Genomic DNA, 15,500 nt, shown 5'->3' with positions numbered 1-15,500 from the left:
TGAAAGGAGAGAGTCAAGAGAGGAACAGAAGTAAAGGGACCTGGGGCTGGGCGCGGTGGCTCATGCCTATAGTCCCAGCAATTTGGGAGGCCAAGAGGGCAGATCACCTGAGGTCAGGAGTTCAAGACCAGCCTGGCCAACATGGCGAAAACCCATCTCTACTAAAAATACAAAAAATTAGCCAGGAGTGGTGGTGCACGCCTGTAACCCCAGCTACTTGGGAGGCTGAGATAGGAGAACTGCTTGAACACGGGAGGCAGAGGTTCCAGTGAGCCGAGATCATGCCACTGCACTCCAGCCTGGGTGACAGAGCAAGACTCCATCTCAAAAAAAAAAAAAAAGAAGAAGAAGAAGAAGGAAAAATAAAGGGACCTGGGACATGAAGCCTAGGGGCCTGGGAGGGGGAATCCATTTTCTTCCTCCTCAAAAGACAGCAAGGACCTCAGAAATAACTCCAGGCTGAGGGGGCCTCAGTATTCACCTCGGAAATAGTCTTGGGTGCAAGATTGCATGTGTCGTGCCTGCCAAGCACCCAGCACAGGGACGTCCCAGACCTGGGCTGAGGTCCCAGCTGCTCCAGAAGCAAACTTTGGGGCCCTGAGCAAGTCACACCACCTTTCAGCTTCTTTCCCTGAAAGTGGGCACAATGGCCCCCACCCCGCCTGTTGGGAGAACAGTAGTGCTGGATGTGTCACACAATGCCCAGCTCTGAGGGCATCCAGGCTCTGAGGGCACCTCAAAGGGCTCCGAGGCCATTCTCATAGCTGGGAGAGGCCAGTGTGGATTCTGGAGTTGAATCCCCAGCCTGGGCTTGACTCCTGGGTCTGTCCCCTGCTATCTGCAAGACGACATTGATCTGTGTGACATTCGCTGTGCCTTGGTGTCCTCACTTGTCAAACAATAATAATAATAGGACCGGCCTCACACATGAGGCTGCTGTGAGGATGAACGGCCTCAGAAGGCCTGGACTGGCCAAGCATTAGCCGCATGAGTGTGTCCTGGGCCCAGGAGGCAGGTTGCTGGCTAGGACCCTCCGGCCTAGGATGGGAGGGAGTGTACCAAGTCGAGCACAGGCGGAGGCTAATCAAGGACTGACAGGAACATCTACTCCTTTCTCTGCAGAACTTCCCATGACTCCAATCGCCCAAAGGGAATAAAATCCCCTCATTTTCTGGGCCCCAGGCTCCTGTCCCCCAGGCCTCCTGTGCTGTTCCCCTCTCCCTCCCTGTGCTCTGTCCCTCCTCCCAGGCAGCTTTGGATGCAATGCTAACAGGCAGGTGATGTTTACTGAGCACCTGCCATCATGTTGTTCGCCACAGTTTCCATGGATTAATTCATTTGATCCCCACACAAACCCATGAAAGGGGACAGTTAGCATTCCTGTCAGCAATGGAGACCTCAGAGGTTAAGTGTCTTGCTCACAGTCCCAGAGCCCAAAGTGAAACCAGGGTTCGGCTCCTGCACCGTCCACTTCACCTCAGCTCCACTGGGCCTTCCTCCTCCGCTTTCTCGCCTTCCCACAACACCCATCTCCACCTGCCAAGATTTCCACCACCTCGCCCAAGAGGTCTTCTCAGCTTCCCCTCCACAGTGCCACCCAAGAAATGCTGGTGGTGCCCCACATGCCCCTCAGGGTGTGGCTCTCTATGATTGGCCCTGGGCCCCTTGTCTGCCTCTCCTGGAGGCTGGGAGCTGGGCTGTGGCCAGTAATGTGTCCCCTGCAGGCCCAATAAGCAGGCATTTACTGAGGACCTACTATGTGCAGGACATGGGGAGTCATACAGCAGGTGCCCGCACCGCCTGGACTTCTCTCCCAAAACCTAGACCTATCCAGCCAACAGCTTGTGCCACCTCTCCACGTGGATGGCCAGTGGGCAGCTCTGCCTCAACTAGTCACAAACCTCTCACCTCCACTTTCCCTTCACTTGCTCAGGCCAAAAGCCTTGGGATTATTCCTGACCCTTAACTTCTCCTCTGTCTCTATCTCAGCACTCCACCCTTCCTTCTACCTCCACCGCACCACCGGCATTGCCTGCCTGGATGGCACAGCAGCCTCCTCGTGGGTCTCCCTGCCTCCTCTGCCCTCTGGAATTCATTCTTCACATAGTAGCAGAGTGGTCCTGTTAGAACTTCAGTCAGCTCCTGCATGCCTCTGCCCAGAGCTCTGCAATGACTCCCATGCATTCAGGGTCAGGGAGGGCCCTGTCAGTGGCCCCAGCTTGTTCCCTCTCAGACCTCGGCTCCTGCCCCCCAACTCGCTCCCGGATCTTGTTATTCCTCCAACGTGCTGTGTGTGGTCCTGCCCCAGGGCCTTTGCACGTGCTGCTCCCGCTCCCCAGTATACTCTTTCCTCTGATATTTCCATCACTCCCGCATTCACTTCCTCCAGTGCTCCGATCAGATGTTACCTGTGGCCGGGCACCGTGGCTCATGCCTGTAATCCCAGCATTTTGGGAGACGTGGGCAGGAATATCGCTTGAGCCCAGAAGTTTCAGACCAGCCTGAGCAACATGGCGAGACCCCTTCTCTACAAAAAATAAAAATCAGCTGGGCGTGGTGGTGTGCGCTTATAGACCCAGCTACTCTGGAGGCTGAGGTAGCTGAGGTAGGAGGATCACTGGAGCTCCAGCCTAGGTGACAGAGCAAATACCCTGTCTCTAAAAAAAAAAAAAAAAAAAAAAAAAGACCAGGCGCAGTGGCTCACACCTGTAATCCCAGCACTTTGAGAGGCTGAGGCGGGCAGATCACCTGAGGTCAGGAGGTCAGGAGTTCGAGACCAGCCTGGCCAATATTGTGAAACCCCATCTCTACTAAAAAAAGACAAATACAAAAATTAGCCGGGCAGAGTGGCACATGCCTGTAGTCCCAGCTACTCAGGAGGCTGAGGCAGAAGAATTGCTTGAACCTGGGAGGCGAAGGTTGCAGTGAGCCAAGATTGTGCCACTGCACTCCAGCCTGCACAACAGAGAGAGACTCCGTCTCAAAAAAAAAAAAAAAAAAAAAAAAAAAAAAAAAAAAAAAATGACCTGCTCAGACAGACCTTCCCTTATGACCCTCCCCATCCTTTCCCCATTTTTTTTTTTTTTTTTTTTTTGAGACAGAGTCTCACTCTGTCGCCCAGGCTGGAGTGCAGTGGTGAGATCTCAGCTCACTGCAGCCTCCGCCTCCCGGATTCAAGTAATTCTCACGCCTCAGCCTCCTGAGTAGCTGGGATTACAGGCACCTGCCACCATGCCCAGCTAAGTTTTGTATTTTTTAGTAGAAACAGGGGATCACCTGAGGTCATGGTGAAACCATGTTTCACCATGACTCCTGACCTCAGGTGATCTGCCTGCCTCAGCCAAAGTGCTGGGATTACAGGTGTGAGCCACCATGCCTGGCCCTTCCCCCAGTCTTTGCCCTCTAGCATCTATGCCACTGGCCCTTGGCTTGGACATGTGCATACGTGTCACTAGAATGTCACCTGAGTCAGAGCGCGCCCTGCCTGTTTTCCCACTGCTGTATCTCAGGTCTCCAACACAGGGCAGGTGCTCAATAAACATTTGCTGAATGAAACGATAGCTGGATGGGTGCCGTGCAGGGACGGCCGGTATCGAACACCTGGTCTGCGCCAGGATCTGTGTTGGGTGCTGAGGCAACATGTGTAAACAAGTGCCCTGAGAGCCCTCATCTGGGGAAGGAGAGAGACTCTGAGCTAGAAATCACAAAGCGGGTGGAGTGGGGGTGGCCTCCGGGAATGGGCTCAGAAGAGGAGGTGGTCTAGCCGATCAGAGGGAGCTCCCCCAAGGAGGGGCATCCCCAGGTGAGCTGAAGGGTGAAGAGGAATTGGATGGGGAGGCGGGTCGGGTGGACAGTGTGCTCTAGGGGCTAAGGACAGGGCTGGGAGGACAGCAAGAGTAGGGGCCTTAAAGGTCAGTAAGATCCAGCTGGGCAGAGAGAGGGCACCGTAACCCCAGATCGGGATTATGGAGTGGGCAAAGGCCCCGAGGTGGGGATGTGCTGGGCATGTGTGTGGGGATGGATTGGGGAAGGCTTAAGTGCCAGGAGGAGCAGCAGAGGCCTGGGGTGGAATCTCAGCTCTCATCCTCCAGCTGCGTGATCCTGCACACATCACTCCCTCTCTCTGGGCCTCAGTTGCCCCATCAGTGTACTCCTGATCACGTACATGCTTCCCCGCTGCAGTGTCCTGCCTCACAAAGAGGGAGAGACTTAAGCCTGGAAGGCCCCAGGGGAAGAGAAGTCTGCCAGGAACAGCATGGTGAGCAGGGGAAACAGAATGTGCCAAGACGTGGGGTCCTTCTCCTGAGCTGCGCTTCTCCAGTCCCTCCCTCAGTGCAGGGAGGACCATGATGGGGTGGCCTGGCTGTCCCCAGCGGGGCCCAGGCCTGGGGTGTGCTTGGCTCTGCACTTGAGGGGCCACTCTGCTTTGGGCCTCACATACTGTTGGACACCACAGCCCCGGGAGACAGGGCCTTCCTCCAAGCTGCAGACGCCAGGCTGAGAGCAGCGAGGTAACCAACAGCTACACCGAACACGTGGCTGGTAAATGGCAGACAAAGGACTTGAACCCAGCCCTGCCTGGCCCTGATTCCTGCTGTCCTTTAGCAAGACTGAGCCACATCCTCTGGGAGGGCCAGGTCTGGGAAGAGGCAGTAGAGTGCAGGTGAAATGCCTGCTCGCCACGAGCTCCCGAGCCGTGGTCCCCACTCCGTCCCTCCCCTGGGCTGCCCTGATCACGGCCAATTCCTCCTTTGGGGAAGGTGAGTTGGGTCCCTGGAAGGCCCTCTGAGCCTCTCCTCTTGGCCGCAGCTTCTCTGAGGACTCGGGATGCTCCTGGAATATTCTAGGTTTATTAACACCCTAAAGCCTCACAACCATCCCTTGAGTAAGGGACCGTTGTAACCCTGTTTTACAGCTGGAGGAACTAAGGCTCAGAAAGGAGCTACCCAGGGGAGGCATACTGGCTTACTGGGGTGTCCTGCTGTGGTCAAGCTCTGAAGGCTGTTTTGGGGACAGAGTGCTCAGCCCTAGGGTGGGAGTTTCAGGAGGCCAATTTCAGTCTCCACTGAGAAGAGTTTTCTTTCACGCATGCCCAAAGGTGGGGTCTCGGCAGGAGTGAGCTTCCCATCACTAGAATTCAAACAACCTCTGCATGTGGGATGAGGGGAGATTAAGGTCAGAGGTGCTGTCGGACTAAGGAGTCCAGGTATCTTTGACCTATCCAAGCCTCAGTTTCCTTATCTGTGAAATGGGGATTTTTTTTTATTTTTCTTATTTTTTTTAATTTTAATTTTTTTTTTTTTTTGAAACGGAGTCTCACTGTGTTCCCCAGGCTGGGGTGCAGTGGTGTGATCTCGGCTCACTGCAAACTCCACCTCCGGGGATCAAGTGATTTTCCTGCCTTAGTCTCCTGAGTAGCTGGGATTACAGGCGCCCACCACCATACCCACCTAATTTTTTTTGTTTTGTTTTGTTTGTTTGTTTTTTGAGACAAACTCTCACTCTGTTGCCCAGGCTGGAGGGCAGTGGCGCGATCTCAGCTCACTGCAACCTCTGCCTCACAGTTTCAAGCGATTCTCCTGCCTCAGCCTCCCAAGTAGCTAGGACTACAGGCACCCGCCACTGCACCCAGCTAATTTTTGTATTTTTAGTAGAGACGGGGTTTCACCATGTTCGCCAGGCTGGTCTCAAACTCCTGACCTCAATTGATCTGCCCACCTCGGCCTCCCAAAGTGCTGAGATTACAGGCGTGAGCCACCACGCCAGGCCAAAATGCGGATATTAATACCCATCTGTCAGAGGCTCTGTAAAGCACCCAGCCTCCTTCTGGCCCAAAGAGTGCCCAGTAACTGCCACTGTCACCTCCTGGGCCTCTGAGTGTCCCCTCTAATAGTCAGGCTCTCAGAGCAGAGTGGGAAGGGGCCACCTCCAACAGCCCTGCCTAGGAAGAGCAGCCCCATGGACCACCACTGCCTCCTTATGTGTGGAGGGTGGTGTCCAGGCTGAGGGTCAACCAGCCCCAGACACCTGCCTCCTCTGTCCACTGGGCTGGGCCGTGGCCAGCTCCTTGAGTAACTGGGAGGGCTACAGTGAGTTACTGGAGAGCAGGGCTCTAGCCCCCACCGATGCTGGCCCCAGGAGGGGCAGGGCTCACTCAGAAACCTTGCTGCTCTCATTGCAACACCACCTAGCTAAGCGCAGAGCCTCCCTGCCCTGCAGAGCCTGCTGGCTCCCTAGCTAGGAAACGGCACCATGCCAGGACAGAACGGGATCTGTCCCGAGGCTCCTGTCCATTGGTATTTGCCAGGCACCTACTCTGTGCCAGGGACTTTCCTTAATCATTCTTCAGGTACAGTCTCATTCACAGGAGAGAAAGCCAAGGTTCAGGGAGTGGAAGCAACTTGGCCAGAGTGATATGAGGGCCAGGGGCTCTAACCCAGGGCTGTGGGACTCTGAAGTCAGTAAGTCATTCTCTATCTAAATCTTGCCATCCCCCAGGCAGGCCAGGGGAAGGAGCACTGGCTTTGGAGCCCTGGAGTGTGAGAGGTGGACCCCAGGCTGGGCAGGAAGACAGACCCAGGCACAGTCCTGAGTCTGCCCTCACATGTTGCCACATTCTGTTCCCCCTGCTCACCATGCTCTTCCTGGCAGACTCAACCCTCGGTCTCGCCAGGTGTGAGTTGCTCTCTCTCTCTGTGATGCAGGGCACTGCATGGGGAAAGGCACATGTCTGGGAGTCCCATAGGCCTGTTTTCAAATCCTGCTCTGTCACCCACTACTGAGCCTAGAGCACAGGATAAAAAGGGGAACAGCATGCAAACAGGGAACAGCATAGGCAAAGGCCAGAGGGTAAGAGGGCCTTCGAGAACCACAGCGGCGATGAGCGGAGCCAGGATCCAGGCAGGGGGGCGGACGTGGGTTGAGCTGCCTGTCCCCTGCTCTGGGCCTCTGTCCAGGCTGTCATCCCTGCCTGGCCCACCCTTCCTCTTCTCCTGTCCAAGCCTTCATGCCTCTAAGTCCCTGCTCACTAGCGTCCCCTGCGAGTCCCTTCCTGAACTCCCCTTAAGCTTCTCCTTCCTCAGTGCTCCCACAGCCCCAAGTGCTACCTTGATTTGAGCAGTTAATGACCTGGGTTGTGCAGGTTTCTGTCCTGCATGAGCGTGGGAGTGAGATCTTTGTTTCAGATCCTGGCTCTGGACCTTGTCCACTGGATGACCCTGAACAAGTTCCTTCACCTCTCTGTTTCTTCATCAGCAAGATGATGGTAGCAGCCCCCAATGCGTAGTATTCTCTCGGGGATTCAATGACTTTGTGCTTATAAAGCGGCAAAGCACACGGCCTCGGAAAGGCAGGCAGCTGGGACACACACATTCATGCATGTCGTTATTATAACTATGATGTGCGAGTCCCTTGAGGGCAAGGCCTCCTGTCTGGTTCCCAGCTCATAGTAAGGCTGGATCAGGGCTCAGGGAGCACTGAGTGATTCTAGAATGAAAGGACAGCCCATTCTAGCAACAAACTAAATAGTGATCATTTATTGAGTGTGCACTGCATCTTGTTTTGTTTTGTTTTGTTTTGTTTTCTGAGTCGGAGTCTCGCTCTGTCGCCCAGGCTGGAGTGCAGTGGCGCAATTTCGGCTCACTACAACCTCTGCCTCCCAAGTTCAAGCGATTCTCCTGCCTCAGCCTCCCGAGTAGCTGGGACTACAGGCACGTGCCACCATACCTGGCTAATTTTTGTATTTTTAGTAGAAACGGGGTTTCACCATGTTGGCCAAGCTGGTCTCGAACTCCTAACCTTAGATGATCTGCCCGCCTTGGCCTCCCAAAGTGCTGGGATTACAGGAGTGAGGCCCTGTGCTCAACCTGCATCTTGTTTTATTCTGACCACCCTGTAACATGGGAATTATTAGGTCCATTTTGCAGATAATATAATTGAAGCTTAGCAAGACTAGGCCGCCTGCCTAAACTGCAGTGAGTACTTGAGCAGTTGGGTTTTGCACCTGGATCAGGCTGACTTTGCTGTTCCATACACTGGTTAAGATCCTGTTCTGTGATGCCCCTTGTTGAATGGTCCAGAAACCCCCTTCTCTCCCTCCTGGGTGCCCTTCCTATCTCCAGGCTACCCCTTGGAGTTGCTGGGGTGAGGGGCGTGGATTTGGGGACCCCATGGTGATCTGTCACTTCATGAGTCCTGTGCCCTATAATACATACATGTACATGCACGTGCGCACACACAAGCACACATGCACACACCTACAACACCTACACACACACACACTCACAACCTCTGCGGCTGACAAGTTCCTCCAGGTCTCCAGGCCTCCAGGTCCTCCACATCCACGGCCCCGCATGAAGTCCCTGTGCAGTGCTGCAGTGGGGCTGCCTTTGGCCTCAGTCTCCCAGCTGTCAGCCTCCAGGGGGTGGGATGGGGCTTGAGGACTACCCATGCCCACACAGTGTCCTGGCCAGCCAGCACGCCCGATCCAACTTCATCAGGCAGGGGCATGGGGTGGGGAGAGTAGGGGACGACTTGGGCAACCCATGTGACTTCTCAGCTCCTTTCCTCATTTGTGCAATGGCCCCCATGACCCTGTTGTGCCCACTCTGTCTACCTGGCCAGGCTGGATCTGAGGCTCAAGTAGGAAATGAGTATGGAGAAGTAAAGGGGGGAAGAAAGGCAAAGTGGTGGTCCAGTGCCTGGACTCCTCTGACGCTAGGAGTGGCGGCCAGAGAGTCCAGGCACTGGGGTGCACCTGGGCCTGCTGGAGAAGGTGCTGTGTAATGGTCCTGAACCCAGTGGAGATGGGCCAGCCCTGGATCATCTTCTGTTGAACTCAACTCAACTTTCGGTGCTTCCCGTGGCTGTGCCTGTCTGGCAGCCTTCAGTCGGGGCAGTAAAGTGGCACATAGCAGGCTAGAGCAGCGGGGGACCAAGGCAGCAGGTGGGACCGCATGGGGCCTAGGGCAGGCCAGGCCAGGCCAGGAGGAACAAGCCTGGACCTCAGAGAGATTTGTTTTTTTTGTTTTTGTTATTTTATTTATTTATTAATTTATTTATTTTGAGATGGAGTCTCACTCAGTCACCCAGGCTGGAGTGCAGTGGCACTATCTTGGCTCACTGCAACCTCCGCCTCCCGGGTTCAAGCAATTCTTGTGCCTCAGCCTCCCAAGTAACTGGGGTTACAGGCATGTGCCACCATGCCCAGCTAATTTTTGTATTTTTAGTAGAGATGGGGTTTCACCATGTTTGCCAGGCTGGTCTCAAACTCCCGACCTCGTGATCTGTCTACCTCGGCCTCCCAAAGTGCTGGGATTATAGGTGTGAGCCACTGCGCCCGGCTGAGGTTCATTTATTCATTCACTCATTCATTCATATTGCACATGTCTTTGGAGTATCTAATGTGAGCCCTATAGGCCCCATGCTCTGTGCAGGGGACACAACAGTGGACAAGACAGACAACACCCCTGCCCCCTGTAGATCACATTCCAATGGACAGAAACAGACAAAAAACATAATAAGGAAGCAACAGATATTGTGATCAAGAATGCTAAGTGCTAAGGAGAAAAATAAAACAGGGAAGAGCAGAAAGGGGATACATTTGTTTTTTTCAATTATAAATAGGTGTCCATGGAAGGTCGCATTGAGAAAGTGGCATCTGAGCAAAGACAGGAAGCGGGTGAGGAGGTGAGAAGGTAGCTCTGGGGGAAGAGCATTCCTTCCAGGCAGAGAGCAAAGGCCCTGAGTGGGGAGCGTGCCTGGCACAGTCGGGGAGTAACAGGAGCCAATGTGGCTGCAGGGAAGTGGCGGGGAGGAGGTGGCAGATGAGCTCAGAGAGGAAATGGGGGCCAGATGGTGAGGCCTCCTGGACGCACCATTTAAAAGGATCCCTCTGGCTGCTGAGTTGGGAATAGACTGGGGGAGGGGCCAGGGCAGGACAGGGAGACAGAGAGGAGGCTCTGAAAAGAATCTAACAGGATTTGCTGATGGATTGGATGTAGGAGAGAGGGAGTGAGCAGAGGCGTCAAGGATGATTCCCGAGAGATCTGGTCAATTTGGCTGGAAGGCCAGCCGGGCCTACAGGCTCAGCTGAGGCCCTTAGGGAGGCTGGAGGACAAGGATGCCAAATGGTCAGATGCCCATGGCCAAGTGGGGGTTCCAGCTTGGCAACCCTGTGGTTCGGAGAGCTGGGGACCTCTGCACCCCGGCAGTTCATGGGACTATGTGGATCCCATCCTGGCCTCTCTGAGCTCTGGACTAGGGGCTGGGCCTAAAGTGGCCCATGGGTGGCTGGGCGAGGTGGCTCATGCCTGTAATCCCAGCACTTTAAGAGGCCGAGGCCGGCGGATCACTTCAGGTCAGGAGTTCGAGACCAGCCTGGCCAACATGGTGAAACCCTGTCTCTACTAAAAATACAAAAATTAGGCAGGTGTAGTGGCAGGCACCTGTAATCCCAGCTACTTGGGAGGCTGAGGCAGGCAGGAGAATCGCTTGAATCTAGGAGACGGAGATTGCAGTGAGCTGAGATCGTACCACTGCACTCCAGCCTGGGCAACAGAGAGACATTCTTTCTCAAAAAAAAAAAAAAAAAAAGTGGCCCATGGGCTGGTATGAATCCCCCCACCCACCCACTCACCCCCAGATATCTCCCACCCTCCTTCCTGTCCTCCCTCCTTCCTTCCCTACTCTCCATGCCCATCCCTCTTCTCACCCTTCCCCCAACCCCACCTTGGCACCCAGACAAGAGATCCCAGGTGCTGGGGCCACATCCGTGAACATGACAGACAGGGTCCCTGCTCTCCAGGACTTTGACATTGTGTGTCTGAGCCTGGGACAACTTCTCAACCGGGCGCACAATACAATCTTTCTGATTTAAGGTCTTTTTTTAAATTATTAAATAAAATTGTTTTAAGAAACAGGGTCTCACTCTGTCACCCAGGTTGAAGCGCAGTGGTGTGATCATAGCTCACTGCAGCCTTGAACTCCTGGGCTCACGGGATCCTCCCACCTCAGCCTCCTTAATAGCTGAGACTACAGGTGTGCACCACCATGTCCCACTATGATTGTTACATATTTCTATGTCATTTAAAATAAAGTCACTATCAAAAAAAACTGGCCAACCACAGTGGCTCATGCCTGTAATCCCATCACTTTGGGAGGCTGAGGCAGGAGGATCACTTGAGCTCAGGAGTTCAAGACCAGCCTGGGTGACATACGGAGAGCCCGTCTCTACAAAAAATTTAAAAATTAGCCAGGTGTGGTGGTGTGCACCTGTAGTCCCAGCTATTCAGGAGGCTAAGGTGGGAGAATCCCTTGAGCCCAGGAGTTTGAGGTTGCAGTGAGCTTTGATTGCACCGCTGCACTCCAGCCTGGGCAACAGAGAGAGAACCTGTCTCTAAAAAGTTTTTTTTTTTAAATTTTTTTAAATTAAATGAACTAAAAGAAAAAAATTCCTGGTCCAGCCACATCCCCTGGTTTGGGTTCCAGCAAAGACTACTAGAGTGGCGACCCCCTGCTGCTGAGGCCCACTGGGGAAGGGAGCTAGGGGCAGGGCATCTGGGATGGGAAGTGTGGCAGGAGCAAGGGCACAGAGCAGAGAAGAGTGTGCGGGATGGGAGTGAGGGAACCGGGCGGGCGCAGGGGAGGCTGCAAAGCCAAGTGGGCTGGCCCTGGAGGGTCTCATGGGCCTGGTTGGAGCATCTGGACTTTGTTCAGAGAGCAGTAGGGAGCAATCAAAGGTTTCTGAGCTGGAGAATGACCAAGCTGTGCTGATTTTAACTGTTGGCACCATGGAGGACAAATGAGAAAAGGCACCTGGTTTGATGGCAGGAGGCTTTGACCAGGTAGGGGCTGTGGACACCTGACCTCGGCAATTGGATGTCAAGGGAGATGGACATGGGAAGTGTCATGGGGTATGAGGACGGACTTAATAAGTGGGGGTGGCACTGCTTGCTGGGGTCTCAGAGTCAGCCTCTCAGAGTCAGCCATACCAGATGTGCTCCTCCTACAGTGCTCCCGACCTCAGAAATGTCCCATCCTCACCTGGCCCTTCACACCACCAAAACCTGGTGCCATCCTGTGCTCCCTCTCCCTCACATTGTTGCCATCCCCAAGTCACTTTGATTTTGGCTCCCAAATTTCTCTGAAGTGTGCCCCTCCCCTCCTCCAGTGCATCCTCTGCCCAAGGCCGGGCCCTGCCTCTCCAGGCCTGGACTAAGGCCATGGCCTCTATCCGGCCTCATGTCTCCAGCCTGGTACTGCTGGTCCATCCCCTGCAGAACAACCAAAGGGATCATTCTAGAATCTGAGTCCAGCTCACCCCCTCCTCATTCTCGTGGCTTCCTGATTCGTGGGGTGGATGTCCACTCCCCCAAACAACTCACCCCTCCTAAACACCATCAACCTCTCACTGAGCTACTTGCCCCTGCTTCACACATAACGTTGACTGTGCATCCGCTTTGCACTGGCCCCATGATTGTGTCAAACGCTGGGAACTGGGAGAGGACTGAGACTGAGAATCAGTTACAAGGGTGTAGGATCAGGCAAGGCCCCTCTGCGGACCAGCACACTGAGCTGAGTTCTGGAGGATGAGCAGGACAAAGGGAAGAGTATTGCAGGAAGAAGCAACAGCCAGAGCGAAAGGCCCACGGCAGGAGGCAGCTGGACCCAGTGGAGGGAGCCCTGACCACCTCAGCATGTTGGCTCCTGGCATCCCTGCCCCCATTGTGTCTCATTGTCCCAGGATGGTGGCTTCGGAGGGGCAGGGGCTGAGCCTGGGCAGAGAGCAGGGCTGGCTCCCAGGGGCCTGTGGAATACACTGAGGTGTGGGGGACCCTATTTTTTCAAAAAACAGTTTTATTGGTCAGGCATGGTGCCTTACATCTGTAATCAAGCACTGTGGGAGGCCAAGGTGGGAGGCTTCCTTGAGCTCAGGAGTTTGAGACAGGCTTGGGCAACATAGTGAGAACTCTTCTCTACTAAAAATTTAAAAAATTAGCCAGGTGTAATGATGCATGCCTGTAGTCTCAGCTACTCACAAGGCTGAGGCGGGAGGATCACTTAAGCCCAAGAGTTCGAGGCTGCAGTGAGCTGTGATCGCAACGCTGCACTGTAGCCTGAGGGACAGAACAAGACTGTCTCTAAATAAATAAATAATAAACGGTTTTATTAAGATAAAAGTCACATACCATGTAATTCATCCTTTTAAGGCATATAATTCAGTGGTTTTTAATAATCACCAATATCTAATTCCAAAACATTTTAATAATCTCCAAAAGAAACTCCATATCCATTAGAAATCACTCTCCAATATCCCCTCTTCTCCAGCCCCTGGCAACCGCTAATCTACTTTCTGTCTGTATGGATTTGCCAATTTTGGACATTTTAAATGAATGGACTCCAGACAATATGTGTCTGGCTTCTTTCACTTAGTATAGCGTGTTTTAAGATTCATCATGTAGTAGCATGAATGGGTACTTCACTCCTTTTTATGGCTGAATAATATTCCCCTGTATGGATATGCCACATCTTATTTATCCATTCATCCGTGAGTGGACATATGGGTTGTTTCTACTTTCTGGAGATCATGAATAATGATGCTGGGGCCGGGCATGGTGGTTCACGCCTGTAATATCAGCACTTTGGGAGGCCAAGGCAGGTGCATCACCTAAGGTCAGGAGTTCGAGACCAGCCTGACCAACATGGTGAAACCTCATCTCTACTAAAAATACAAAAATTAGCTGGGCGTGGTGGCACATGCCTGTAATCCCAGCTACTAGGGAGGCTGAGGCAGGAGAATCACTTGAACCTGGGAGGCAGAGGTTGCAGTGAGCCGAGATCGTGCCATTGCACTCCAGCCTGGGCAACAAGACTGAAACTTCATCACAGTAAAGAAAAACAAAAAAACTGCTGGAAACATTTGTGTTCAGGTTTTCATGTGGACATATACTTTCCCTTCTTTTCGGTGTGTATACCTAGGAGTGAAGCTGCTAGGTCATAGAATAACTCATTTTTTAATGTTTTGCTAAATGGCTAGATGGTTTTCACAGTGGCTGCACCATTTTATATCCCCACCAGCAAAGCACACGTATTCCAATTTCTGCAAATATTCACCAACACGTGTTATTGCTTGTCTTTTTGATATCCCAGTGGGTATTAAATGGCATCTCATTGTGATTTTGACTAGTGACTAATGATGTCAAGCATTTTTTTTTTTTTTTTGAGACAGGGCTTCACTCTGTCACCCAGGAAGTGATGTGATCTCGGCTCACTGCAACCTCCACCTCCTGGGTTCAAGTGATTCTCCTGCCTCAGCCTCCCAAGTAGCTGGGATTACAGGCGCCCACCACCACACCCAACTAATTTTTGTATTTTTAGTAGAGACAGGGTTTCACCATGTTGGCCAGGCTGATCTCAAACTCCTGACCTCAGGTGATCCGCCCACCTTGGCCTCCCAAAGTGCTGGGATTATAGGCGTGAACCACTGCACCTGGCCATTTGAATATCTTCTTTGGAGAAATTCTATTCCAATCTTTTGCCCATTTAAAAATTGGTCTATTTGGGCTGGGCGTGGTGGCTCACCCCTGTAATCCCAGCACTTTGGGAGGCCGAGGCAGGTGGATCACAAGGTCAGGAGTTCGAGTGAAACCCTGTCTCTACTAAAGATACAAAAAATTAGCCAGGTGTGGTGGCACGCGCCTGTAACCCCAGCTACTCGGGAGGCTGAGGCAGAGAATTGCTTGAAGCCGGGAGGCAGAGGTTGCAGTGAGCCAAGACTGTGCCACTGTACTCCAGCCTGGGCAACAGGGCGAGACTCAGTCTCAGAAAAAAAAAAAAAAAATTGGTCTACTTGTCCTTTGATTGTTACACTGTAAGAATTCTTGGTGCTTCTGGATACAAGTCCCTTGCTGGGGGAAGGAGCTGGGATACCAGGCCAAGGAGCCAGGCCCTGGGGCTGCCTGGGCTCTGCTCTCCCAGTCCTCTGGCTGTGGGCTCAGGGGTCTCATGGAGGGGGTCCAGTGTCCCCTGGGAGGGAGGATATCTGCCCCATGAGTCACCTCCCACCTCCAGTTCCCCCACTCCCTCTGCCTCTATCGGGCTTCAGACACCGCAGCGTGAACACTTCACAGGGCCTATGGTGTCCCCTGACCCCCGACCAAGGCTCAGGTCTGGCAGCTGGTTTTGATAACCAGGGAAAGCAGAAATGCTGGATCCTTTCATAGGTGACCACAGAGAAGCTGCCACCTGCTTCACAACCGCCAGTGTGACAGATCAGCCACCTCTGCGGCCTGGAGGTCCAGCCCAAGGCTTATGGGGCAGGCTGCGGGAGGGAAGCCTGCCAGGGCAGCCACCACCCCCTTACACCAGGCCCTCCCTCGCCCTGCTTATTTAAACTTCTTGAACTTTCCATAGTTTGTAAGTTGAGCTCCTATAACTTTGAGAATCAAGGGAAATGTGAAAAAACAAAACCCAACCGCAGCCGCTGGCTGATTCGGCTCAGA

This window comes from Pan paniscus, chromosome 23 (assembly GCF_029289425.2).
Source record: "Pan paniscus chromosome 23, NHGRI_mPanPan1-v2.0_pri, whole genome shotgun sequence".
In the NCBI taxonomy this organism is placed as follows: Eukaryota; Metazoa; Chordata; class Mammalia; order Primates; family Hominidae; genus Pan; species Pan paniscus.
The sequence above is the reverse complement of the archived record's forward strand: the minus strand, read 5'-3'. Positions refer to the sequence as shown.